Here is a 26,866-nt window from a genome sequence, read left to right on the forward strand (position 1 = left end):
TTTATGTCCTTTCCGAGGTAACAATAATTTCGGTGTTAAAACCTAGTTTTATCGTTCATAAATATGTATAAACATGATTTTGAGTTCATTTAATTGAAAATTTTGAAAAATTTTACTAGAATTGGGTAGTCAGTATATAAGACTAGGGCTGTTCTTTTTTATCAGAGAGCACTAGATTCTAATACAACTATTGCTTTACTAGTATTTTTAATGGTAACCAAGTGTATAAAGTAAAAAGTTTTAAAATCCGGAAGAATTTAACCCCTTCCCACACTTAAGATCTTGCAATGCCCTCATTTGCAAGAAATCAGTAATAATTTAAATTATTGAGGGTGATTTGTGTGAAAATGATTAAATTTTTAACAAAGTTTCCAAATAAATTGGCGTTTATTTGCTGAATGATAAATGGTGCACATCATTTGTTCATTCCGTCTTGTTGTTATTTCACATATATTTTGCATCTTGTCGTCAAAATTAGTTGCTTTTGCTGAACTTAATGCCAGTCTTTGAAAATGCGTTGTTTTACCCTGTTGTGTACATAAGATAAAATGCAAACATATATACATATTTTTGAAGTTTGGTATATTACCCCACATTCAAAAATTATTAAAATCTAAGAATAAAAGTTAGACAATTATAAAAATTATTACAATATTAACAAAAGTATTAAACGTATCAATCATTACAAATTACAAAATAAATAAAACTAAGTATACTAGGGATGATACTGGTACCAATAGGGGTTCCAGGCATAACCATAGGTGCTATAGAATGCTTCGGCAGGGTTATACGTAGGATACGGTGGCTGCATCTCTATAGACCAGGGAGGGAAGATGGGTTTCGGTGTAGGAATATAGTTTCTACCTATATGTTGGCAATGAGCTATGATTTGGTTCTGATGAACTTGCCAATCTTCAAATGCTCTCTGTCTAGCATTTTCGTACTCCTGAGAAGCTATAAACCTTTGCATTTCTTGCATCTCATTCCCCCCTCCTACATTACCTTGCTGTTGGTTTCTCTCAACCTGTGGATGTCTACCATGGTATGGTACTGCGGCGTTATTTCGCCTCTTCAAAACTTTCGCACCATGGTATATATTTAAACCTATAGTATCGCGGGGTTCTAGTTCTTCTACTAATAATCCCCCCCGACTTATATCCACACCGAGATATTCACCAATCAAAGTAATAAAAATATCACCTCCTATTATGCTATGCGGTCTCATCCCCTGAACCATAGCTGATAAATAATAACCCACACAATATGGTATACTTACAGCGCTTTGTGGGTCTCGAATACACATATGGTAAAACAAATCCTGTTCATTTACTTTTTCCTTGTTCTTACCCCTTTGTATAATCGAATTAGCTAAAAACCTATGAATTACTCTTAATTCGGCTCTATCTATATCCAAATAAGAGTAATTTCCCCCTTTGAAACGGTGATGGCTTGTCATTTGACTCCACACACCGTGTGTATCAAAATTTTCATCTATCTTTCTACCGTTTAGTATCAACCCTCTACAATCGGCAGATGCTAACTCCTCAGGTGTAAAGCCTGAGCCATGTCTAGTAAAGACATGTGGCGCATCGAACCGCCTAACAAAAATCTAATAAAAGAACGATCGGTTAAACTAGCTACCCGATCATTCAACTCTATACTACATAACAATTCTTCACACCATACTTTATATACAGGTCTACGCATGGTGAATAGATGTACCCAGTCATTAAAAGTAGAATTACCATACCTCTGTACAAGTAATTCCCTAATTGGCCCGGCCAATTCTACAGCTTCTAAGGGTCCCCATTCTATGACCCTCGGTACCTCAACAACCTTAGAATGAAGAGTATGCAAACCCCTTTGATATTTTGGATAATCTATCCAAAGTCTGTCAAATCTCAGGTTCGGGTGTAACTCTTCCAAGTGCATATCAGAAAAAGTCATGACTGGATGAGGTATATCCTGCTTGTAGTAGTTATCCACCTCCTGTTGTTCTGCATTCTCAGCAGGAGCATTGCGAGCTTGGGATGAAGATTCACCCCTTTCAGTCTGCAAAACACATCAAACACAATTTTTGTGCATCCAAATATGCATTAGTGTCAGCAAAATCATCAATCAAAATAATTACAATGACATGATCAATTTATATCAAACTTAAGCTTATTTTCACATTTTTATCAAATCTACACTTTTTCAAATAAGCATATACGAAAATGCTCGCCAAGTTCATAAGCATTCAACTCAAATAACATGTCAAAATAATCATTACTATCAATTAAACAAGTCTCAAATGGCATTATCTTTCAAAAATCAAGTTCATGAATTTTAGACTTGAAAAAGTCCACTTTAATTCTCAAAATCATGTTTAGGCTCAAAGTTTGGATCATTTAACTACCTAGACATGTTACACTACTCAATTTAGCAACAATTCATGACAAAAATCGGTCATAACCTGTTTATATCAAAAAGCCCCAAATTTGCTCAAGAACACAAACCCTAGATTACTCAAAATTTGAAGTTTAAGGCTTCTAATCATGTTAAACAGCATCAATCTAGGTTATACAAGCATAATACATAAACAATTTAAGCCTAATTACACTAAAAAGCATCCAAATCAAATTGGGGAAAAAATTGCTCAAGAACACCAAATTTCGGATTAAATGGTGTTTAGGTGTAGAAATTTACCATTTTTCTTGAGTAATTCCTAGATAGCATCCTTCTCAACATGATTTTAGTAAAAAATTTGGTGATTAACGGTTAAAAATTGTGATTTTGGGGTGTATTTTTCGGTTTTTTTTCGAGCAGTTTTCGCAGTGTTTGTGTGTTTTGTGGGTTGGGACTGATCTGTTTCAGCTATATTTTTTTTCTGTAATCCGACCCCTCCGCGAGTCGCGGCATTTAAGCCTTCAAACTCCGCGACTCGCGGAGTTTGCTTTTTTTTTTTTTTTTTTTTTTTTTAAATTATCATTAACTTATAAAACAATTAAGTAAATAATTTTTTAAAATTTTGTTTCCCTTATTATTGAGGACGAGGTCGTTTCGGATCGATGTCCTAGTCCGTCCCTCGACAAAATTTTAAAATTTGTGTTTTTGTAGCGATTGTTTTAAAAGCTAAGATTTTTGGGGTTTTTTAATGTTTTTGGCATACTTTAATTCAATGAGATTAAAAATAATGATAATAAAAGTTCCCGTCCCTCTCTCGGGTAAAGCAATTTCGGTTCAAAGACCTAGTCTTCAACTTACGACGAATTTTAAAAATCATATTTTTAACTTAATGAGATAAAGTAAATTTTTGTTTTTAAATTCACACAACTTAAATATAAAATTCAAAATTAATATTAAAAATTCACACCAAACTTAAAATTTGAAATGCATAAAATTAAAATTTCATATTTTAAAAATTAAAAATTCACACCAAACTTAATTTAAAAATTTATAAATTCATACCAAACTTATATTAATTTTTCAAATATTTACAATTTTAAATATATTGTTTTTACAAAGTTTACAATATTAATTTAAGATTTAAATATTAATTTTAAAAACATGGTAAAAAATAAAATTAAAAATCTTTTTGGCTTTTTATCCCACTTTAATCAATCAAATATTATCAGAAATATGCGCCCCTCTTTTCGGTAAAGTAATTTCGGTTCCAAGACCTAATTTAACTCATGACGAATTTTTGAAATATTTTGGGTTGATTGATTAAAGATATTTATACCTTAAGAATAAACGTTAAATTTCGCAGTGATGTAATAAATTTTTGAATGATATCAATAATTTCGGTCGCCAAACCTAATTTTATTCAATACCAATTTAATACTTTATAGCGAACAAATTAGCGTTTATTATCAAAAGGTTAAAAATAAAAATAAAAAATAAAATAAAAAACTGTACAAACATACCTGTGAAATAGATTTCTTAGTTATATGATCTATCCCATTCATAAGATAGTCGGTTTACTTGGTTTTCCATAGCTACATAGGCGTAACCTCGAGCATTCAGTGTCTTTTCTTCTAAACATATGAACGGTCCGTCTCTGCATAAAGTAACAAATTCGGTATTTGAATAGGTTTGATTATTTGAACATTTACCTCCATGTGACCATTTTCCGCATTTGTGACATCTTTCTAGGTGTCGTGCTCTTCTTTTCGCTGCGGATTTTGATTTTCCTTTACCAAATTGTAACTTATTATCTTCGCATCTGGATTCTTTTCTAACTCCGTCCATTCTTTCTCTGATTACTGATACTAATTCACTCGGTAGTATGTCATTATTTCGTTTAGTGATCAAAGCGTGTAGCATTAGACCATGGTTTAGTTCACAGGCAGTCTTCATTTTGTAAAAACCTAAAAAAAATAAAAATTCAGAATGGGGGGAGAAGACTAGTTCTTTAGGGTCTGCTAGGGAAAGACCATTCGGGTTCCATTTTCGAGAACTACACGAAAACAGACAATCTAACTCTAACAGAAATACATAAACCCCTTTGATTCTCCCCACACTTAGTCAGCTGTGGTGTCGAAATTGTGATTAACATTATTTTCAATTGAATCATCAACAACTTGTATATCTTTGACTTTTACTTCAATCCATTTGTTGATTTCCTCCGTAACTTTCACAAATTCAACTAACATTGCCTTTTCTTTTGACGATAAATTGGATATTAATCGGTTATATAACTTAAAGTTTCCTTTAATCTTAGCATCGTGAATCCTTTTATAAAGTTTCTTCGTTGAACTGTTAAAAATGGGTTCATCTAATTTCGTATCATCAACGGCATTCTTTGTGATTGGATCATCATTAAGTGTTTCTTCATCTTCCCCACACTTATGCATTTTTATTGGTCTAACAGTTTTGGTTTGTGGAGATCTAAACTTTCGGTTCACAAAGGTGATCGATGTATCACCATCCCTAAGGGTTATTCTACCTTCTCTTACATCAATGAATGCCTCGGTAGTTGCTAAAAATTGGCGACCTAGAATTAGAGGAATATCGAGGTTTTCCTCCATATTAATCACTATGAAGTTTGCAACAAAGGTCAAACTTCCCACGTTAACAAGTAAATTATTTGCTATTCCAACCGGGTGTTTAATGGTTTGGTCAAATGATTGAACACCTATTTTGGTTGGTTTTAATTTACCCATGCCTAATCTTTTGTATAAGGAAAGAGGCATAATATTTGCACTTGCTCCTAAATCTGCGAGTCCATTATATACAGCGCCATCATTAAGTAAGCAAGAAATGATAAATTCACCCGGGTCTCCTGCTTTAGTAAGTCGAGTTGGTTTGTAAACCTTTTTCGGGTGTTCTTTCCTTGGTACTTTCATTTCTATTTGAATTTCTTGTTCACATTTTTCTTCGTTTCTTGGAATGGGAGGTTTGTATAGGAATTCTTCTTCATCACTCAAATTTGAATCCTCCCTATATTCCAGTTTTAATTTTTTATATGTTGTTGATAACATATTTATGTTTTCATTTTGAAGGTTTTCTTGGGTGGTGAAATTATGATTAACTTCATTGTCAACTTCCATCGGACCATGTATGTAATGTTTAACTCTGTGACCATTAACTTTAAATTCAATCCCATTTGAATTTATCAATTCTATCGTTCCGTATGGGAAAACTCTTTTGACTATGAATGGTCCAGACCATCTTGATTTCAATTTTCCAGGAAATAGCTTGAATTGTGAATTGAAAAGAAGAACTCTGTCTCCTTCTTTAAATTCTTTTGAACTTCTGATTCTTTTATCATGCCATTTCTTCGTTCTTTCTTTATAGATTAACGAATTATCGTATGCTTCATGTCTTAATTCTTCTAATTCGTTTAGTTGACTTAATCGTAGACGTCTGGCTTCATGTAAATCAAGATTACATGTCTTCAAAACCCAAAATGCTTTGTGTTCAATTTCTACTGGAAGATGACATGCTTTTCCATAAACAAGTCTAAAAGGTGTGGTTCCAATTGGAGTTTTGTAGGCTGTTCTAAAAGCCCAGAGTGCATCCTCCAATTTAATGGACCATTCCTTTAGATTTGATCCTACGGTTTTCTCTAGAATACGTTTTAAAGCTCGGTTGGTATTTTCAACTTGTCCACTTGTTTGTGGATGATATGCGGTGGAGATTTTATGAGTTACTCCATATCTTTTAAGAACTTTCTCAAGTTGATTATTACAGAAATGAGTACCCCGATCACTTATTAAAGCTTTCGGTGTTCCAAACCTTGCAAAAAGATGTTTTAAAAAGTTGACTACAACTCGTGCATCGTTAGTTGGGAGAGCTTGTGCTTCCGCCCATTTAGATACATAATCAATGGCTACGAGTATATATAGATTATTATGAGATTTTGGAAATGGACCCATAAAGTCAATACCCCAAATGTCAAATACTTCACATACTTGGATGACATTTTGTGGCATTTCATCACGTTGACTTATTTTTCCGGTCCTTTGACAAGCATCACAGGATTTGCAAAGAAGGTGTGCGTCTTTGTAAATTGTAGGCCAATAGAATCCAGCATCATAAACTTTTCTTGCTGTTAGTTGAGGCCCATAATGCCCTCCTGTTGGTCCTGTGTGACAATGGTTTAAAATTTTACTAGCTTCATCTCCAAATACACATCGGCGTATTATTCCATCGGGACAACTTTTAAACAGATGTGGATCTTCCCAAAAATAGTGTTTTATATCACTGAAGAATTTCTTTCGTCTTTGGTACGATAATCCTTTTTCAAGGAATCCACAAACTAAGTAGTTTGCATAGTCTGCAAACCATGGGATTTCATTATAATCTATCTTCAATAGATATTCATCAGGAAAGTTGTCTTGTATGGCCGATTCATTTAGAACTTCTAACTCAGGATTTTCAAGACGAGAAAGATGATCAGCGGCGAGATTTTCTGCTCCTCTTTTATCTCGGATTTCAATATCAAACTCTTGTAAGAGTAAGATCCAACGGATTAATCTTGGTTTAGCATCTTGTTTTGAAAATAAGTATCTAAGAGCAGAATGGTCGGTATAGACCACCGTTTTTGCTAGAACGAGATATGATCGAAATTTGTCAAAAGCAAAGACAATAGCAAGGAGTTATTTTTCAGTAGTTGTATAGTTCGTTTGTGCTCCTTGTAACGTCTTACTAGCATAATATATAGGTTGAAATCGTTTTTCAATCCTTTGTCCTAAAACGGCTCCCATTGCAAAATCACTTGCATCGCACATTAGTTCAAATGGTAGATTCCAATTTGGTGTTATCATGATCGGCGCATTAGTGAGTTTCTCTTTAAGAATATTAAAAGATTTGATACACTCATCTGAAAAGATGAATGGAGCATCCTTTTCTAGGAGTTTATTCATAGGAGTGGCAATTTTAGAAAAATCTTTTATGAAACGTCGGTAAAAACCGGCATGCCCTAGAAAACTCCTAACTCCTCTAACATTGGTGGGATGTGGAAGTTTAGCAATTACATCTACTTTAGCTCTATCCACTTCAATTCCTTCTTTTGAAATTTTATGTCCAAGAACGATGCCTTCTTTAACCATGAAATGGCATTTCTCCCAATTAAGTACTAGATTTGATTTTTCGCATCTAATAAGCATTCGTTCAAGATTAACTAGACATGATTCAAATGTATCACCGAAGACTGAAAAGTCATCCATGAATACTTCCATGCATTCTTCTATCATGTCGTGAAAAATCGCCATCATACACCTTTGAAAGGTTGCAGGGGCGTTACAAAGTCCAAATGGCATGCGTTTGTAAGCAAAAGTACCATAAGGGCACGTGAATGTGGTTTTCTCTTGGTCCTCGGGTGCTATTGGAATTTGAAAATATCCGGAAAATCCATCTAGAAAACAATAGTAACTATTTCCGGCTAATCTTTCCAACATTTGATCTATGAAAGGTAAGGGAAAGTGATCTTTTCTGGTGGCGTCATTTAATTTTCTATAATCAATACATACACGCCATCCTGTTACAGTCCTAGTAGGAATAAGCTCATTTTTCTCATTTGTAATGACAGTCATGCCACCCTTCTTAGGTACGCATTGAACTGGGCTTACCCATGGACTATCAGAAATTGGATAAATTAAACCTGCATCTAGCAGTTTAATAATCTCTTTCTTAACTACATCTTGCATATTAGGATTTAGTCTTCGTTGGCGTTGCACATACGTTTTATGACCTTCTTCCATAAGGATTTTATGTGTGCAATACGAAGGACTTATTCCTTTAATATCTTGAATCTTCCATGCAATGGCTGGTTTATGAGCTTTCAACACAGAAATGATTTGTGATTTCTCATTTTCAGTAAGAGAAGACAATATTATTGCAGGTAATTCAGATTCACCATGTAAATAAGCGTATTCCAAATGGTTTGGAAGTGGCTTTAACTCTAATTTCGGAGGTTCTTCTATCGATGATTTGTATCGATATCTGTCTTCTTCTTTTAGCATTTGAATTTCTTCTGTTGTTGGTTCATATCCATTAGCTATTAGTGTAGCTAACATTTCAGCTTCATCAATTGGTTCATTACCTTCTCCTAAAGAACATTCTCCTGTTCCTTGTAATTCTGGAAATTCTTCTAATAATTCTGCATGTGCATCTATAGTTTGAATATAATAACATGTATCATCTGCAGATTGTGGTTGTTGCATTGCTCTATCAACTAAAAAGGTAACACTCTCATCCTCTATACTTAGGGTCAATTTCTTACCGAACACGTCTATCATTGCTTTAGCCGTGTTTAAGAATGGTCTTCCTAATATGAGAGGAACTGGAGAATCTTCTTCCATGTCCAAAACAACAAAATCTACTGGAAATACTAAAGTACCAACTTTAACTAGCATGTTCTCCATTATCCCTCTAGGTAGACTTCCCGGTTTTCTTTCACCTATTAACCTTGCTAGGTTACTCACTTCTTGTTCCAGAATTTGAATAGAAGCTTGTTGATTTCTAAATGCTTGAGCATTTTGTTCATTGGTTTGTTTTTGAGATGTGAAAAACTGCGTTTGAGTTTCAACTAGCTTCGTCATCATATCTTCTAAATTCGGCTTTTTATCATCGGTTTGTTGTGGTGGTTTGTTTTGAAAATTAGGTCTTTGCTGATTGTAATTATTATTGGATACTTGTTGATTGCTAGGACCTTGTTGGTTGTTGTATGGAATATTTCGGTTATAATTCTGGTTTTGATTGTAAATCGGTCTTGGCGGTTGATAATTATTCTGATAATTATTTCCAGGCCTTTGGTTTATGTATGAAATATTCTCTCTTTGTTCCATTGTTAATTCAATACTGAGACAATCTTTTGTCAAATGTGGTCCTCCACACTGCTCACAACTAATTCGTATTGATTGAATATCTTTAGTCATCTTTTCCATTCGTCTCTCCACAACATCTATCTTTGCGGAAATGGAATCTAAGTCATGGCTAGAATCGGCTCTAGCTGCTTTAGATGATCTAATGATGTCTTTTTCTTGGTGCCACTCATGTGAGTGGGAAGCAGTGTTATCAATAATTTTGTAAGCATCAGTTTCGGTTTTCTTCATAATAGAACCACCAGCTGCTATATCTATGTCTTTTCTTGTAGTGATGTCCCATCCTTGGTAGAATATTTGTACTATTTGACAGGTGTCTAAACCATGTTGCGGACATCCTCTTAATAACTTTCCATATCTTGTCCATGCCTCATATAGAGTTTCATTTGGTTTCTGTGTGAACGTAACAATTTCTGCTTGAAGTCTTACGGCTTTAGATGCAGGAAAGAATTGTTTAAGAAATTTGTCAACTAAAACATCCCATGTATCAATCGCCCCTTCAGGTAACGATTCCAACCAATCTTTGGCTTCTCCCTTTAAAGTCCAGGGAAATAACATGAGATATATCTGTTCATCCTCCACTTCTCGGATTTTAAATAGTGTGCAGATCCTATTAAAGGTACGTAAATGTTCATTTGGATCTTCCTTCGGCGAACCACTAAATTGGCATTGATTAGTCACCATGTGTAGAATTTGTCCTTTGATTTCATAATCTGGCGCATTAATGTCTGGATGAGTAATTGCGTGACCTTGGCCAGTGCGTTTAGCTCTCATTCGGTCTTCCATACTTAAAGGTTCTAGATTCTCCATAATTGAATTTGTTGAATCGAAATCACTAGAGGATTCTGATTTAATGGTTCGTTCCTCAACAATCTCTGTTTGAATGATTGGTGGTTCCGGAGGAAAGTTTAGTGGTTCAGGATCTACGAACCGTTCCTGAATATTCTCCTGATTCTCCATTGTGAGGTCGGGTTCAAAAAATGGATTATCGGAAATTTGAACTGAAGTACTTGGTCGACTGGATGACGATTCTAAAGAAAAATCAACGGCGGTTATATTGGCTAAATGTCTTGATCTAGTTACAGGTGGTGAACGTACAAAAGGTGGTGATCGTCTTGCTCGGTGCATTCACTGAATATCCTATTAGTTTTTAAAAGGAAAGAAAAATTATAATAAGTTATCCAATCAATAGACTTTTCTGATTTTGCCCACGTTTCGAATAGCCAAAAGATGCAGCAGAGGGGCAGGATTCGTTTGGTCTCAATATAATTGAGGACTGTTTGGCTCCAATAACCCGGTCCACGTACAAATCCAACTATTACTACGAACCAGAAAATTTTGATGTCTATCAATTTAACCACTTAAAATAAATTTTCGTAATTTTAAGAAATTTAGATAAGAAGTAGAATAAAAATCTATGTCCTAAAACTAGAATAGCGAGAAATAAGAAAGAAAAAGAGTTCGTCGGAAAAGGTCGAAAAAGAAAAATGGTTGAAAAATAAAAGGTGACGGAAAAATAAAAGAAACTTATAAAACTTAAAAATACTTGACTAACCTAACCTTATTACTACAACTAACTTAAAATTATAATCGTAAATTGAAATTACTAATTGGAATGATAATTGATACATAGGTAAAAGGTGTCTAAAAATATTAAAGCTTACAGGAAAAACTATATCCCGAATGGAAATAACTTAAAAAGAAACTAAAACTTAAAAAGGCGTCGCAAAATTCTAAAGCACCTAAATCTTAGTCTAAATAAAAAGCACTTAAGGGATTTTACGGCAAAGCCTAAAAATCTAGAAGTAAAAATAACTATGGCAAAAACTAAGTTTAAAACTAAATATGAGCTAAAAATACAAATATTACGTTAAAACGATTAAAAAGGGACAAAATATAAAAATATATAAAAAGTTGTAAAAAGTACAATTTTTATAAAAATATTATTTTTATATTATTTATTTATTAAAACTACTAATTTTATAAATTAATTAAACTTAATAAACTAAAATATATAAATTAAATAAAAAGTAAAAGTAATAATAATAATAATAAAAACTAGGGTTAATAATAATAATAATTAATAATCACCCGTAATTAATGCTAATTTAGGGTTTTGTTGCCTGTCAGAAAATCTCCGCGAGTTGCGGTATTTAAAACACCAAACCCCGCGAGTCGCGGGGTTCCAGTTTTCAACTCTGGATCAGTTTGAAATTTTACGTGTTTTTTTTTTATTTCTGTTTTTAATTTTCTGTTTTAATAAAAGTATTTATATAATAAAAACTTATATCTAAAAACTAAAATAGAAATATTTTATAATTTTATAAATAAAAATCTTAAAACTAGAATTATATATATATATATATATATATATTTTTTTATGTTTTTAAATAAAAACAAAATAAATAAAACTTATATAAAAATAAAGAAACTTTATAAAACTTAAATATTTATCAAACTCCTAAAAGTATTTATATTTTTGTTTTTGTTTTTATATTTTCGAATATTTAAAACGTATTTTTACAAAAGCGACTTTTAATAGAAGTAAACTAAAAATCTTTTTTTTTTTTATATATTAGCGTTGCGCTTCCGGCGTTTAAGAAGCTCCCCGGCAGCGGCGCCAAAAATACTTGATGTGGTAGCGGAGGGGTATAAAATACTATTAAATTTTAGCAGGAAAATACTATTAAATACGATACAATTTTACACAAGATATTTATTTATTTATAGAACGGATATACTTAAACCTTGCTACAACACTTATAGGCAGTGTACCTAATCGTACAGTAGTGTAGTTTTTAGTAAGTCCGGTTCTTTCCACAGGGAAATCTTTAAACAAAGCTTAACGCTATATTAGTTTACTTTTATAAAAATACAAATATATATATATAAGTAATATTATTATAAAGGGGGGTTTTTACCGTTTAATGACCGGTTTGTCGATTTTAAAACTTTAGTCGCAGTTAAAACCAAATGTAAAATAATAAATATAAATACAAGACTTAAATTAAAGCGTAAAGTAAATAACGATAATGAAATTTTGAATAATAAAAGTGCGATAAAATAAACTTGCGATAATTAAAAAGTAAGATAATTAAAAGTGCAATTAAATACAATAACAATAAAAATGCGATAATTAGAAGTGCAATTAAATATAAAATAAAGAAAATTAAATATGAAATAAAAGAATTATGCTTATTTAAACTTCCGTAATCATGATGTTTGACGTGTTGATTTTAGTTTTATGCCCATGGGTTAATTGTCCTTTGTCCTGGATTATTTAATATGTCCATACGGATTTGTCCATAATAGTCCATCAGTCATAAATATAAAGAGCGAAAGTCTTCATCAAATTATTCTTATTCCCGAAGTCAAATATTCCAACTAATTGGGGATTCGAATTGTAACAAGGTTTTAATACTTTGTTTAATGAATACACCAGGTTATCGACTGCGTGTAAACCAAGGTTTTACTACTTTGTTAACAATTACACCAATTACCCTTGAATGTAATTCACCCCTGTTTCAACAAGTCTATTAACTATTAATCCAGTCCCGTATCCGGTAAAATGATTAATTATTGGTATTTATAGATATCCCGCCCACCGTACCCAGTCAAGCGTATGTGGTTATATATAAATACGTCGAATTATAAGTTTGTATATTAAATTAACAAGGTATTATTTAGTTAATATAAAACCCATTAATAGCCCATAGTCTAATTTCCACAAGTGTCGTTCTTTTGTCCAAACCCCAATTATGGTACAAAGCCCAATTACCCAATTTTAGTAATTAGCCCAACATCATGATTACTTCGGATTAAATAAGCATAATAATAACTTAGCTACGAGACATTAATGTAAAAAGGTTGAACATAACTTATAATGATTAAAAATAGCGTAGCGTTACACGGACAGAATTTCGACTTACACCCTTACAATATTCGCTAACATACCCTTATTATTAGAATTATAATTAAAATTAAAATATAAATTATAAATATATATATATATATATATATATATTTTACGTATGAATGAGGAGAAGAAAAAGATGGATTTTTGCGATCAGAATTCGGTTGCTTTTATAAGGATTTTTGAAACTTGGGGCTCCGCGACTCGCGGCCTTTTTGGCCTTCAAACTCCGCGAGTCGCGGAGTTTGAAATTACAGCTCAGATACTTTGGAGTCTTTCTTGCCGACAGATTTATAAATATATATAATATATTAAATAATTATAAGAATTATTTAAATATTATATTATATTTATGTGCATAGTTGATTTGTAATTTTTAGTCCGTTGCGTCGAGCGTTGAGAGTTGACTCTAGTCCCGGTTCCGGATTTTCGAACGTCCTTGCGTAAAATTTAATATCTTGTACTTTGCGTTTTTAATCTTGTACTCTTGTAATTTCGAGACGTTTCTTATCAATAATTGGAACCTCTTTGATTGTCAATTGTACTTTTGAGCTTTTTGGTCGTTTGCGTCTTCAATTCGTCGAATCTGTCTTTTGTCTTCACCTTTTAATATTTAAACGAATATCACTTGTAAATAGAACAATTGCAACTAAAAGCTTGTCTTTCATGAGGAATAATGCTATGAAATATATGTTCGTTTTTAGCATTATCACATAGACAATAACCCCAAAATGATAGAGGTAACAAGCTTCTAGCCATCATAGATCGAACCATATCCATTAGGGTTCGGTTCCTCCTTTCGGAAACTCCATTTAGTTGGGGTGTTCCAGGAGGAGTGAGTTGCGAGATAATCCCACAACTTCTAAGATGATTTTGGAAAGCTTCGCTTAGGTATTCACCTCCTCTATCAGTACGAAGTACCTTGATTGTCTTATTGAGTTGATTTTGTACTTCGTTTTGATACTCTTTGAATGCTTCAAAAGTTTCGTCCTTATGTCTTAATAAGTAGACATATCCGAAATGACTAAAGTCATCAATGAAAGTAACGAAGTATCTTTCACCATTCCTAGTTATGGGCTTAAAGGGTCCACATACATCCGAATGTATTAATCCCAATAAGTCCTTAGCCCTTTCATAGGTCCATTTGAAAGGTGCTTTAGTCATTTTGCCTTGTAAACAAGATTCACATACATCAAACGAGTCTAGTTCATTTGATTTCAAAAGGCCATTCTTTTGAAGTGTATGCATTCGATTCTTGTTTATGTGACCAAGGCGACAATGCCATAAGTAGGAATCACTCAAATCCCTTTTGAGTTTCTTGGTGTTTGTATGGAACATTGAGCTATTGTATGATGTGTCATCATGAACCAATTCATAAATACCATTCGAAGGCGAAGCCTTAAAATAGAACACATTATCTAAAGAAATATGGATATCATCATTAATGAAATTAAGATTAAAACCATATTGTTTCAAACGGGATACAGAAATAATGTTTCGTGATAAATTGGGTGCATACAAAACATTTTTAAAAATAAGCTCCAAACCACTTGGTAGCTTCAAAACAAAGTCTCCTTGAGCTTTCACTTGCACACTTGCTCCATTTCCTATGAAGAGACTTGTTGTTCCCGCATCTTGATCACTTCTTTTGAACCCCTGCAAAGAATTACAAATATGAGTTCCACATCCTGTGTCTAATACCCATGTATTAGAAGAAGTAATACTAAGCTCAATGTATACCATATATACATTACCTGAGGTTTGCCCTGCATCCCTCTTTTCCTTCAACTCCTTAAGGTAGACCGGGCAGTTTCGTTTCCAGTGACCCATTTCACCGCAACTGAAGCACGGATTTTCCTTGGGGTTAGCTTTACCGGCAACCTTTTGCTTCTTATTATTATTAGTTGGGGTAACCATTTTCCCTTTTCCCTTGCCCTTGCCATGGTAGGAGGGTCCTTTCCTCATAGCCGCCTTTGGCTTAGAAGTGTTATTGTTTTTGGACCCACCTTCATTGATCATAAACATGGGTGAAGCCCTTTTACCCATGCTCGCTTCGGCCGTCTTAAGCATGGCATGTAATTCGCCAATGCTTTTATCCCAACCATTCATGTTATAATTTAACACGAATGTGTCAAACCTCTTTGACAATGAGTTAAGGATAAGGTCCGTGGCTAATTCATTAGACACGTTGCAATTTAGACGGTTTGCTCAATCAATCAGGCTTTTCATCTTAAGGACATAAGATGAAACGGATTGGGTGTCGTCCATCCGACATGCATGAAGTGCTCGGACCGCTTCAAAGCGCTCGACACGAGCTTGTTGAAGGAACATCTCCTTCAACTGTGTGATCATGTCATATGCACTATGATGCTCAAAATCATTTTGGAGTTCGGGTATCATAGTCCCAAGCATGAGGCAAGAAACTTGCAACGAATCGGTGCAATATTTCTCCCAATAAGCCATGCCTTTCGTATCATCCTCGTCCGGTTGATCGGGAATGGGGTCTTCCAACACATACGCCCTATCCTCTAGTTTGAGGACAATTCTTAGATTGCAGAACCAATCCATGAAGTTCGTATGGTTAAGTTTTTCTTTTTCGAGGATTGATCTCAACGATAGGTTGTTAAAGTTGATAGGTGCGTTAGGAATGTTGTTGTTGTTATTGGCGGCCATCTACAAAATTTAACAAAGTTGTTTAAGTATCAATTTTAATTTAACAATCAATACCCTTTAAATCCAATTGATATTTTTAAATTTTAGAATCCAACGGTAAACCAAATTTCGATTAGGTGACCTTTATCCCGTCATTTGATTTAGCTAGGTAGTCATTATATGACAATTGCAATCCTTTTGCAACTTCTAAGTTATGGGATCATGCAATCCTTTTGCATGGCATATTATCCCATCAACGCCTATTTGTTCATCATGCTTCGCTGACCCTAAGTTCATGATTTCCAAATCAAGTCGTCCTACTTGTATAGACATGTAAACTTAACATACAAGTGGTTAGGTGACCTTTATCCCACAAGTGTGTGAAATTTTCCTTAATCATATTAGTTTGCTCATGATGGTTAAGTGACCTTTATCCCATTATAAGTTCCCTAATACGTCTAAGTGTCATACAATAGGATGACATTAAACTTGTTAACCTAGTGTGAAAAGGGTTTTAAGTTTTCTTTAATTCTTGTTTGAGAAAACTTTTATACCATATACCAACATGTATTTAGTGTATGGTTCATTTGAAATCCATTTTCATGTGATGTAATATTAGCCAATTACTTAATATAAACCATTTAATATATATGATCCTTATCATGTTCTTAATAACCGTTTATTAATGTTCTTTTAGCCATTTTTAATTTAACCATTTAAATTGACGTTTTGCATGTCGTTAATAATGTTTAATTTACCAATTAAATTTCTATTTTGCTTGTTGTTAACTTGTGTGATTAACTTATGGCATACAAACATACAATCCACAATCATACAATAAACAACCATGCATGCAAAATGTGTTCACAATCAAGCCAATTTGGTAGACATTTGTTTAGCCGAAAACAAATGCCACCGGTAAGGGTTATAACACAAAGTAGGAGATTTCAAATCTCCCACTTAATCTTGCATCTTCCATGTCTTCATCTTGCATCTTCATTTTTACAAAAAAAATATATCCTAATACATTTTTCTAAAAAATGAAAATACAACCTAATCTATTTTACATACCAAATATAAAATAAATTACATAACCAAAGTAATATTATTACAAACCAATTGAATAAATATTATTACAAACCAAATGAATAATAAATAATCATCCAACATGTAACCAAACAACCACAAGGTCTAGGAATTGATTGTGAACATGAACATACAATAAAATATGAAAAAATGGAAGCACCCAAAACCCATTTTGGGTCTCCAAATTTTCGGCCAAAATTAGATACCCACCCAAACCCGACAATTTTTGTATTCCATTTTCATGCATGTACTTGGAATGCATATATAGTGGGTTTAAAGACAATATTGAAGCATATTTCAACAACTTTGGCTCTAGATACCATTGTTGGAATTCAATATAACAACATGTTCTTAATGTTAACATAATCACTAAACCATTTTAGTAAGATTTATATTAAGCGGAAGCATGATTTATTAAGAAAACAAGTGTATATATTTAACCATTTATTTGAATTCCAAGTAGATATCAAGTCTTGATAATATGCTTACAAAATAAAATGATGTTTGGAGATTATACCTTCTCCAAGTTAGGAGGTTAATAAGTGATGATGAAGATGATGAACAAGTGTGTGAACCCCAAGCTTTTGATGTACCAACACCACCCTTGAACTTGGTTATGTTTTAGACACTTAATCACCTTAAAACCAAGCTAGAAACCCACTTCCTTTGAACCCAAAATTCTGGACAGCAAACAGTTCCAGGAATGAAGATGAATGTAAGCTCCAAAACTATGAAACCTCAAGAGATAATACCCCAAGCCAACCTCCAACACCTAGTACTTTAGTTAGGATTTAATTAGACACTTGAATTGAGCTTGCATATGATCTTTGAGACCCTTATTTCTGCCCTATTCAGGTCGTGATACAGCAGCAAGAAAAAGGGAGAGGTTTTTGAACTTGCAAGTCATATTTTGATTCAAACACTTGGTATATGATACAAGCATGCATCATGTGGAAGTGTGTTCTTGAAAGCAACAAGAATAATACATGGGATGGTCTTTCTTGGAGCCTACAAAACTGCCCATCATCTTTTATTTTATAACAAGATTTAATTTTATAAAACTTGTAATAATTTTATAAAACTTGTATAAAATAAACATGTATTTGTTACTTGCAATAATTTTATAAACCATTTTATAAAATATAACACAACATAATTGTTTGAACCTATAAATAATTACATATAAATTATCTAAATAATTTATCCCAAGTGATGACATTTTAGAAAACCGATTTCCTAAAGCTCAAGTGTCGCATATTTATTTAACAATCCAACCATTAAAATAAATATATATAAAGTGTTGTTAAGCTTGTTATTGGGTAAGACCCGACTTGGATCATAACATAGTGACAACGTTAATTTAATATGTCTCTCGGGCATACGAAATACCTTCAATTACTTCGACTCAAATAAGCATAATAATAACTTAAATACGAGACATTAATTTAAAAAGGAGGAACATAGCTTACAGTGATTATTAAACGCGTAGCTTTACACAGACAGAACTTCGACTTTAAAACCCGTAAAATAACCGTTACATTACCCAAACTAACTATTATAAAACTAAACTAATATATATTATAAATATAATATATATATATATATATATATATATATATATATATATATATATATATATATATATATATATATATATATATATATATATATATATATATATATATATATATATATATATATAGAAACAGAGAGATTGAATTGATATGGGGTAAGAGGTCGAGCAGAATGGTTCAGCTTTTATAGCGAAATTTGAGTGTGGTGTGCTCCGCGATCGCGATTGTTTTAGCCTTGGTATCTCCACGATCGCGGGGATCAAGTTTCCAGCTCATGCGATTTTGTTTCCTAGCCTTGCCGACATAATATATATATATATATATATATATATATATATATATATATATATATATTATTGTGCATAGTTGACTTGTAATTTTAGGTCCATTGTCTCGTACGTTGATACTCGGTTTATGTCTCGGTTCCGAATTTTCGAACGTCCTTTCGTACGCATAGATATCTTGTACTTTGCGTTTTACAATTTATAATTTGCACAAAAAATTATTTTCCTTAACTCCCAAAATCCGCACAAGTCTTTAACTCACTTTTAGTGGCACTTTTGAGTGCACTATGGCTTTAGTGGCACTTTTCAGGCTTTAGTGATATTTTTTCTTCAATTCTTTAATCATCGTGCTTCGTCTTCACATTTATTTATTTAAATGATTAAAACTTAAAATTATAATAATTGCAACTAAAAACTTTACATATTTGGATGATATTGCGACTAAATATATGTTTATTTGGAGCACTATCAGTAACTTTAAAATTGATTACAATTTAGATAAGATAAAATTTGAGAATTTAAAACTTATCTAAAACATTTAAACTATAACATATCTAAAATATTAAATGAAGAGATAGTGTTATATAATAATATACAATAACATATAAACTTATCTATTATTATCACATCCTAGTTTAATTAAGTTATATTTATCATATAATCTTTTACTAATAGTAATGTATAATTCAAATAAACTATTAAGTATAATAATATTATATATAATATTAAACGTGTTGTATTCTTATACACACATAATACGTGAAAACGATAATCATACCGATAACGTATGACTTATACAAACTTCACCGCTACTTACGATCATAGGATGATGTCGCAGAGTGCTTATGGGAATAAAGTTTTGGATTAAACGAAAGGTTGTAGACTAAGTCTAGCCGAAAGTTCCTGACCCCGCATCTGGTCATCTTTTGACTTACTTGATAGCACCGAGGTTTGGGCAAAGTTGTACAACCTCTAAACTTGATTATAGTGGACATAACTTGATTGAAAACTCAACAATTCATAAGATTCTTATTTGTCCGATTGAATAAACTAATGACCAAACTTACATCTCTAGGTTGAGATCCCGATCGTTTACTCTTGTTCATTTACATCCGTGGAATAAACTTCAAAATCTGCTGTTTAGGTGAACTTCATAGCCCCATTTTTTTACTATTTCTTAACTGTTTTACAAACTTTGGGTGAGATACATGCTTGCTTTTAAATTGTTTTATGTTTTATACACAAGTACTCAAACTATAACTATGCTGCCATGCATCTTTCATGCTAAATTCCCGCCATGATATCGTTAGTTGTTATGCATAACGCAAACTTAATTATTGTGAGTAGGCCTATTGAGAGTGACATCTCTAACCATTTAACCGTTGGTCTTTGGTTATATAATAATGATTTCAACGACACCGACAGTTCAAGGTGTCATGGGGTAAACTCATTTAGTTTCGATATCATACACTTCAACACTACTTTTAACTGATATGTCTATATCAACTGCTTATAACTAAATCTTATGGTCTAAAAACTTTGGTAGTTTACTAACATAAACCTATGAATTCACCAACCAATTTTAGTTGACACTTTTAAGCATGTTTTGTCTCAGGTGATGATTGCTAAAGATTACTTGCTACTTGGACTATGTTGCTATGTAGTACACATTTATATTTATGTTCTTGCATTTAAAAAATTACAATTTACATTTTGGGTTTTCATTTGTAATGACAATTTAATTCCGCTACTTTGATACATTTGATTTTAATAAAAACGTCTCATTTAGAGTTGTTCTCGCTTTACACTTGTGTTTTGGTATTGGTTAGTCACAATTACCCCCGGTCCCACTTAGGGGTGTGACATTAGGGTTTAGATATTAGGGATAATGGCACCAAAATGCATTGAATTTTCATCAAAATCCTATTGTATGCATTCAACTTTCAAAAGTCCTATTGTATGCATTCAACTTTATATTTTCTCCTATTGTATGCATCCAACCTGTTATAATAGGTTACCTTCTAGGTCACCTTCTAAATATTTAGATCTTTAGTCCCTCATATTTGTAAATTCTAATTTTATTAGTCCTTCTGTTAAACAAAACATTTAAATCTTCATACATTCATTATCTTCATCTTGTCTAAATTATATATTAATTATATATCCATAAATAAGTGTGTAATATTGATCATTTTAGGTACTAATTAAATTGGTACTAATTAGAAAAGTTTGTTGATCAACTAAAAATTCAGACATGACTTCTAGTAATGCTAAACGTTATATTAATCCAAGAATCTTATAAATTGTTTGTGCCTGTTGTGACTGGGGGTGTCAAAATGGGCTATCGTGCAGGTCCAAAATGTTGAACCTGCTCTACCTTTATGAGTAAAATGTTATTAATGTACAAATAATAACTAGTTCAGAATGAAACTCTTTCTCGCCTTGTTTCGAATTAGTTGCAAGAACTTTAACAGCAACAGTCTCACAGGTGTTCATCTCAGCTTTGTAAACAGGACCAAAAGCCCTTGGCCTATTATAGACGTAAAATTACACGTTAGTTTCTGTAAATCTCTGTTACAACCAGCCGAAAAAAAATAAACAGGTAAGATTATGCTTGAAAAGTTAAACAAAAATACAAAAACTAACAGGATAAACTTACTTGTAAGGATACTCAAGAATCCCAGAAGCTGCAACAACATGAGACTTTTTCGACCCACCAAACCAAAAAGAATAATAGCCATTATTATTATTATTCATCGATGATGATCTAGCTGACTCTGTACCAGTTGATGAATCGGATAAAACTGCACATGAATCAGCACCGTTTGCTCGAATGGGGACAGTTGATGCTCGCCTAGAACTGCTGTTACCAATCTGAGATCGTCTCCGATGAAACCTAAAGCAAACTAGTCCAAGTATAGCCGAAAGCACTCCAATCACTACCCCAATCGATATTCCAATCACTACCCCTATGAAGATATAAATGTTTTGTTTAACAGAAGGACTAATGAAATTAGAATTTACAAATATGAGGGACTAAAGATGTAAATATTTAGAAGGTGACCTAGAAGGTAACCTATTATAACATGTTGGATGCATACAATAGGAGAAAATATAAAGTTGAATGCATACAATAGGACTTTTGAAAGTTGAATGCATACAATAGGATTTTGATGAAAGTTCAATGCATTTTGGTGCCATTATCCCTAGATATTAGGGTTTAGAAATTTAGGGTTTAGGGTTTAGATTTAGGATTAAGATTGAGTTTTTAACACGAACGATTTAGAGTTTAGGGTTTAGGTTTTAGTATTTTGGGTTTAGATACTAAACCCAAAACATGAAAAAAGTACTTCACAAAACTTGAAGAAAAAAAACGTTAACATTTTTCACGATCAATATTATCTTGAATGTTATTTTTGTCGATCGTTTTTTGCCTAAATAATAACATTCATCATGAAGTGTCTTTTTTAAATGTTCATATTTTCGTGTGATCTTGATGTCTGAAAAAAATCCAAAAAAAGGAAAAAAATAATAATTTTTTGCTTCCACCGGCTTTCTCCCGATTGGTTACTTCCCCATTGTACTTGCCCCTATATATATATATATATATATATATATATATATATATATATATATATATATATATATATATATATATATATATATATATGTATGTATGTATATATATGTATATATGTATGTATATATATATGTGTGTGTGTATATATATATATATATATATATACTATATTAATACTGTATATCTAATAATATATACACGGATTATATAATAGTATATATACGTATATATTTTAAAGGGAATATATATTAAGGCATATACTACATTAATACAGGTTATATATATATATACATATATATATATATATATATATATATACATATATATATATATATACATATACATATATATATATATATACATACATACATATATATATATATATATATATATATATATATATATATATATATATATATAGTCATAATCAAGAGGAAAGCACTTTTTTGGGGGGAAGGGGGAAGCAAAAAAAAAATTTCATTTTTTGAAAAACTTTGTTCACGAACATTATATATTAGATGAAAATATGAACATTTAAAAAAGACACTTTGTGATGAATGTCATTATTTTGGCGGGAAAACGCTCGAAGGAAAAAATAAAAACATTCAATGCATTGAATGTTTTGCTGCTGAGTTTATTTGCATCATTTTGTTTTCATCTTGTATCAAGTGTTTTTTTTTTTGAATTTAGCCCGATTTAGAGTTTAGGGTTTAGGGTTTTGAATTTTCGGGTTTACTCCGTAAGCCCTCAACCCAAAACCCTAAATCCTAAACTCTAAACCGTTCGTGTTAAATGTTCAATCTAAACCCTAATTTCTAAACCCTAAACCCTAATTTCCAAACGTAAAACCCTAATTTCTAAACCCTAATAGCTAAACCCTAATTTTTAACCCCCTAATTTCTAAATCCTAATTTCTAAAACCCTAATTTCTAACCCTTAAAAAAAACTCAAAATCAAAACATTCAATTCATTGAATGTTTTCATTTTTTTCTTCGAGCGTTTTACCTCTAAAATAATAACATTCATCACAAAGTTTTTTTTTTTTTAAATGTTCATATTTTCATGTGATCTTGATGCCTGAAAAAAAATTCGGAAAAAAATTACTTCCCCCCTAAAAAAGTGCTTCCCTCTTGATTTTATATATATATATATATATATATATATATATATATATATATATATATATATATTGAAATAAATAATTATTAATATATAAGGTAATAGTTTTCTTACCAATCGTTAAGTGGAGCGTATGCGTCTCCAGGCGCAATCTTTCAACCATAGCAGTAATAAGTGACCAGTCTTGTCTTTGTTTACCCAATTTAAAAACTAAACCTAACTCGATATTATCAAGGTACACTTGGACCCCCGCATGTATTATTTCGTTTTTCAAGACCCGTAATATGCTGCCAAAAGCTGGGATCACATCTTCTTGGTTTAATTAACACGTCCTCTTCAATCTTCTTGGTAAATATTGAACATGATCTATGACTCTTTTTAGCTTGTAAGAACAATAGAGAACTATCAATCATGACCGATCTAGCAGGAACTTGATTCATTTGAGCCATTTTTATAATTCGGGTTTTTTTTTTTGCAGAATAACTCTGATTTTGGTTTGATGTGTGTGAAATCGAAGTTCCAAAATTCGGATTTTATAAACAAGGAAACCGAAGTTTGAAACTTCCGTTTCCACGTGACAGTAATTTATTGGCTAGTTTTTATTTACACGGATCATGGGGTTAAATGAGCATTAAAATTATGGTTGCAACATTTTGAATGAAACCAAAGTTCTAAACTTCAGTTTTGCCACGTATTATATTCGTTTGACCACCTGTGTTGTCAAAAAGGGTAAAAACCGAAGTTCCAAACCTCGGTTTTACCAAATCCGAAGTTTGAAACTTCGCTTTTACTATATTTATGTAAAACGTTATGTTTAATTTCTATTTTTGTAAGGTCTTTTAAAAATCTACTATTTTAAAAAAAATCATCCATTGAGGCTACAAAAATCAAAGAATAACATCCTCAATAATTCGGTAAACGGTATATATATTACTAGTGAAATGACCCGTGGAAACACGGGTTTGTTTATACGAAATAGTTTAATGATATGTTGTAGGTATTAAGTGAATGTAAATGTTAAAGTCGTTTAGTTTATTGCCCCGTGGAACCACGGATTCTGACTAAGAAACTTGTCGTTGATTTTACAAACATAAAGTTCGCTCAAAGTTGAAAATTTATATTTATATTTTTAATAATAATAATAATAATTGTTATGATATCATTGACTATACAAGATATGAAATCTAAGAGTGAATGACCAATATTATTACCCCATATCTTATCTTCATACTGTTCCTCATTTGAAAAATGAACATGAATAGTTTTTGTATAGTGATTCTTGTAGTATAAATATGCATACAATTGTAAGCATATGATGCATCCATTCTTACACTATATGCAAGTCTTATTCTTTACTCTCCATTCAACTCTTATATAATAAGAAGTCTTATTGCTAAGCATATGCCACTAAAGGTAGTTATAAGCCTACTGAATTATAATACGTTATCAGCACGAAGTGCTCCGTATAATCAAGGTTTATCTAAGCAAGCACACGTCATTAATCAAGGTAAGAAAGTGTTTAACTTTTATTAACTTCAATAACATTTATATTTATGTTATTTAAGTTATATATGGTCGGTTATACCGCCTGAATTATATTTTTGTAATCTAACTCTTATTAACTTCACTAACATTTATATTTATGTTATTTAAGTTATATATGGTCGGTTATACCGCCTGAATTATATTTCTGTAATCTAACTTTTATTAACTTCACTAACATTTATATTTATGTTATTTAAGTTATATATGGTCGGTTATACCGTCTGAATTATATTTCTGTAATCTAACTTTTATTAACTTCACTAACATTTATATTTATGTTATTTAAGTTATATATGGTCGGTTATACCGCCTGAATTATATTTCTGTAATCTAACTCTTATTAACTTCACTAACATTTATATTTATGTTATCTAACATTTATGATTACTTATGCAATTAATCATTATTTATTTCATGCATACTAATGTTTAAGCTTAAAATTTATTATTTATGCATAATATGTTTATTCTCTTAATCTTCATATTTATACTAAACGTATTTATACTAAATATATTTATAGTAATCGTATTTGTACTAATAAAATTCTTTTATTAAAAATTATTATTAATACAACGAGTACATAACAGTCGTTAACGTCAACTAACGACGTTACAACGGTCATATATACATAACGGTTGTTAACGTCAACTGACGATGTTACAACGACTATATTTTTCAAATATAAAATAAACATCTCCGTTTTCATATTTTCACAAATCAATCTTCATTTTCTCAGATTACCACCATCAAATTATTTTTTGTAAAGATGATTCACACAAGGATGATTTTTCCTATTGTATTGGTCATACTAACTATCATAATTGTTACTAATATACCATCGGGTGAACCTATATTCTATCCTGCTCTTGTGATTTTATCATTTATAATCATGCCATTATTCTGTTGTTTGCTACTTATGAATTTAAAATAATTCTAATTTCATTTTATTATTTGTCTATGATTAGAAATTGATTATGATTATAATTTATGTTGTTCATCTTTCTGAAAATAGAAAATGTCAAACTTATCAAAGCTTGAGTTTGATGCCCTAGACGTATCAGGAATAAACTACACATCATGGGTCATGGATGTAGAAATAAATCTTGGATCATTGGGTATTCTAGAAACTTTAAAAGAAAATAATACTTGTTCTGATCAAGATAAATTAAAATCAATTGCTTTTATTCGCAAACATATTAATATCACCTTAAAACATATGTATCTCACTATCAAAGATCCACATGTTTTATGGGAAAGTATCAAGAGTAGATTCGATAATCAAAAGGAAATATTACTCCCAGCTGCGAGGGAAGAATGGAGAAATCTAAGGTTCCAAGACTTTAAAAAGGTAAGTGAATATAGCTCGGCCATGTTCAAGATCCGTTCAAAGCTTCAATTCTGTGGTCAAGAAATAAGTGATGCTGATATGATGGAAAAAACTTTCTCCACAATGCATTCTGCAAACATTACTATACAAGAAAATTTAAGATAGCAGAATTACAAAACTTTTTCCAAACTTCAAACTTATCTCTTAGTCGCATAAGTGAATAAAGAATTACTGATGAAGAATCAAGAATCTCATCCTACGGGTGCGCTAGCATTCCCTGAAGCTAATTGTAGTGACCCGAACTTTTCCATGTTTATATATATATTAAATGAAATTGTTATTTACATGATTAAGTGTTTCCAACATATTAAGCAATCAAACTTGTTAAGACTTGATTAATTGAAATAGGTTTCATATAGACAATTGACCACCCAAGTTGACCGGTGATTCACGAACGTTAAAACTTGTAAAAACT

At 31.8% G+C, this 26,866-nt stretch overlaps 1 pseudogene; it reads right to left on the minus strand.

Annotated features, from left to right (window-relative positions):
* Positions 1-23,968, minus strand: part of LOC139876205 (calcium/calmodulin-regulated receptor-like kinase 1) — a 152,402-nt pseudogene extending 128,434 nt beyond the window's left edge.
* Between the last annotated feature and the right edge of the window lie 2,898 nt (positions 23,969-26,866).

The sequence above is a fragment of the Rutidosis leptorrhynchoides genome, chromosome 11 (genome assembly GCF_046630445.1).
Source record: "Rutidosis leptorrhynchoides isolate AG116_Rl617_1_P2 chromosome 11, CSIRO_AGI_Rlap_v1, whole genome shotgun sequence".
Classification (NCBI taxonomy): Eukaryota; Viridiplantae; Streptophyta; class Magnoliopsida; order Asterales; family Asteraceae; genus Rutidosis; species Rutidosis leptorrhynchoides.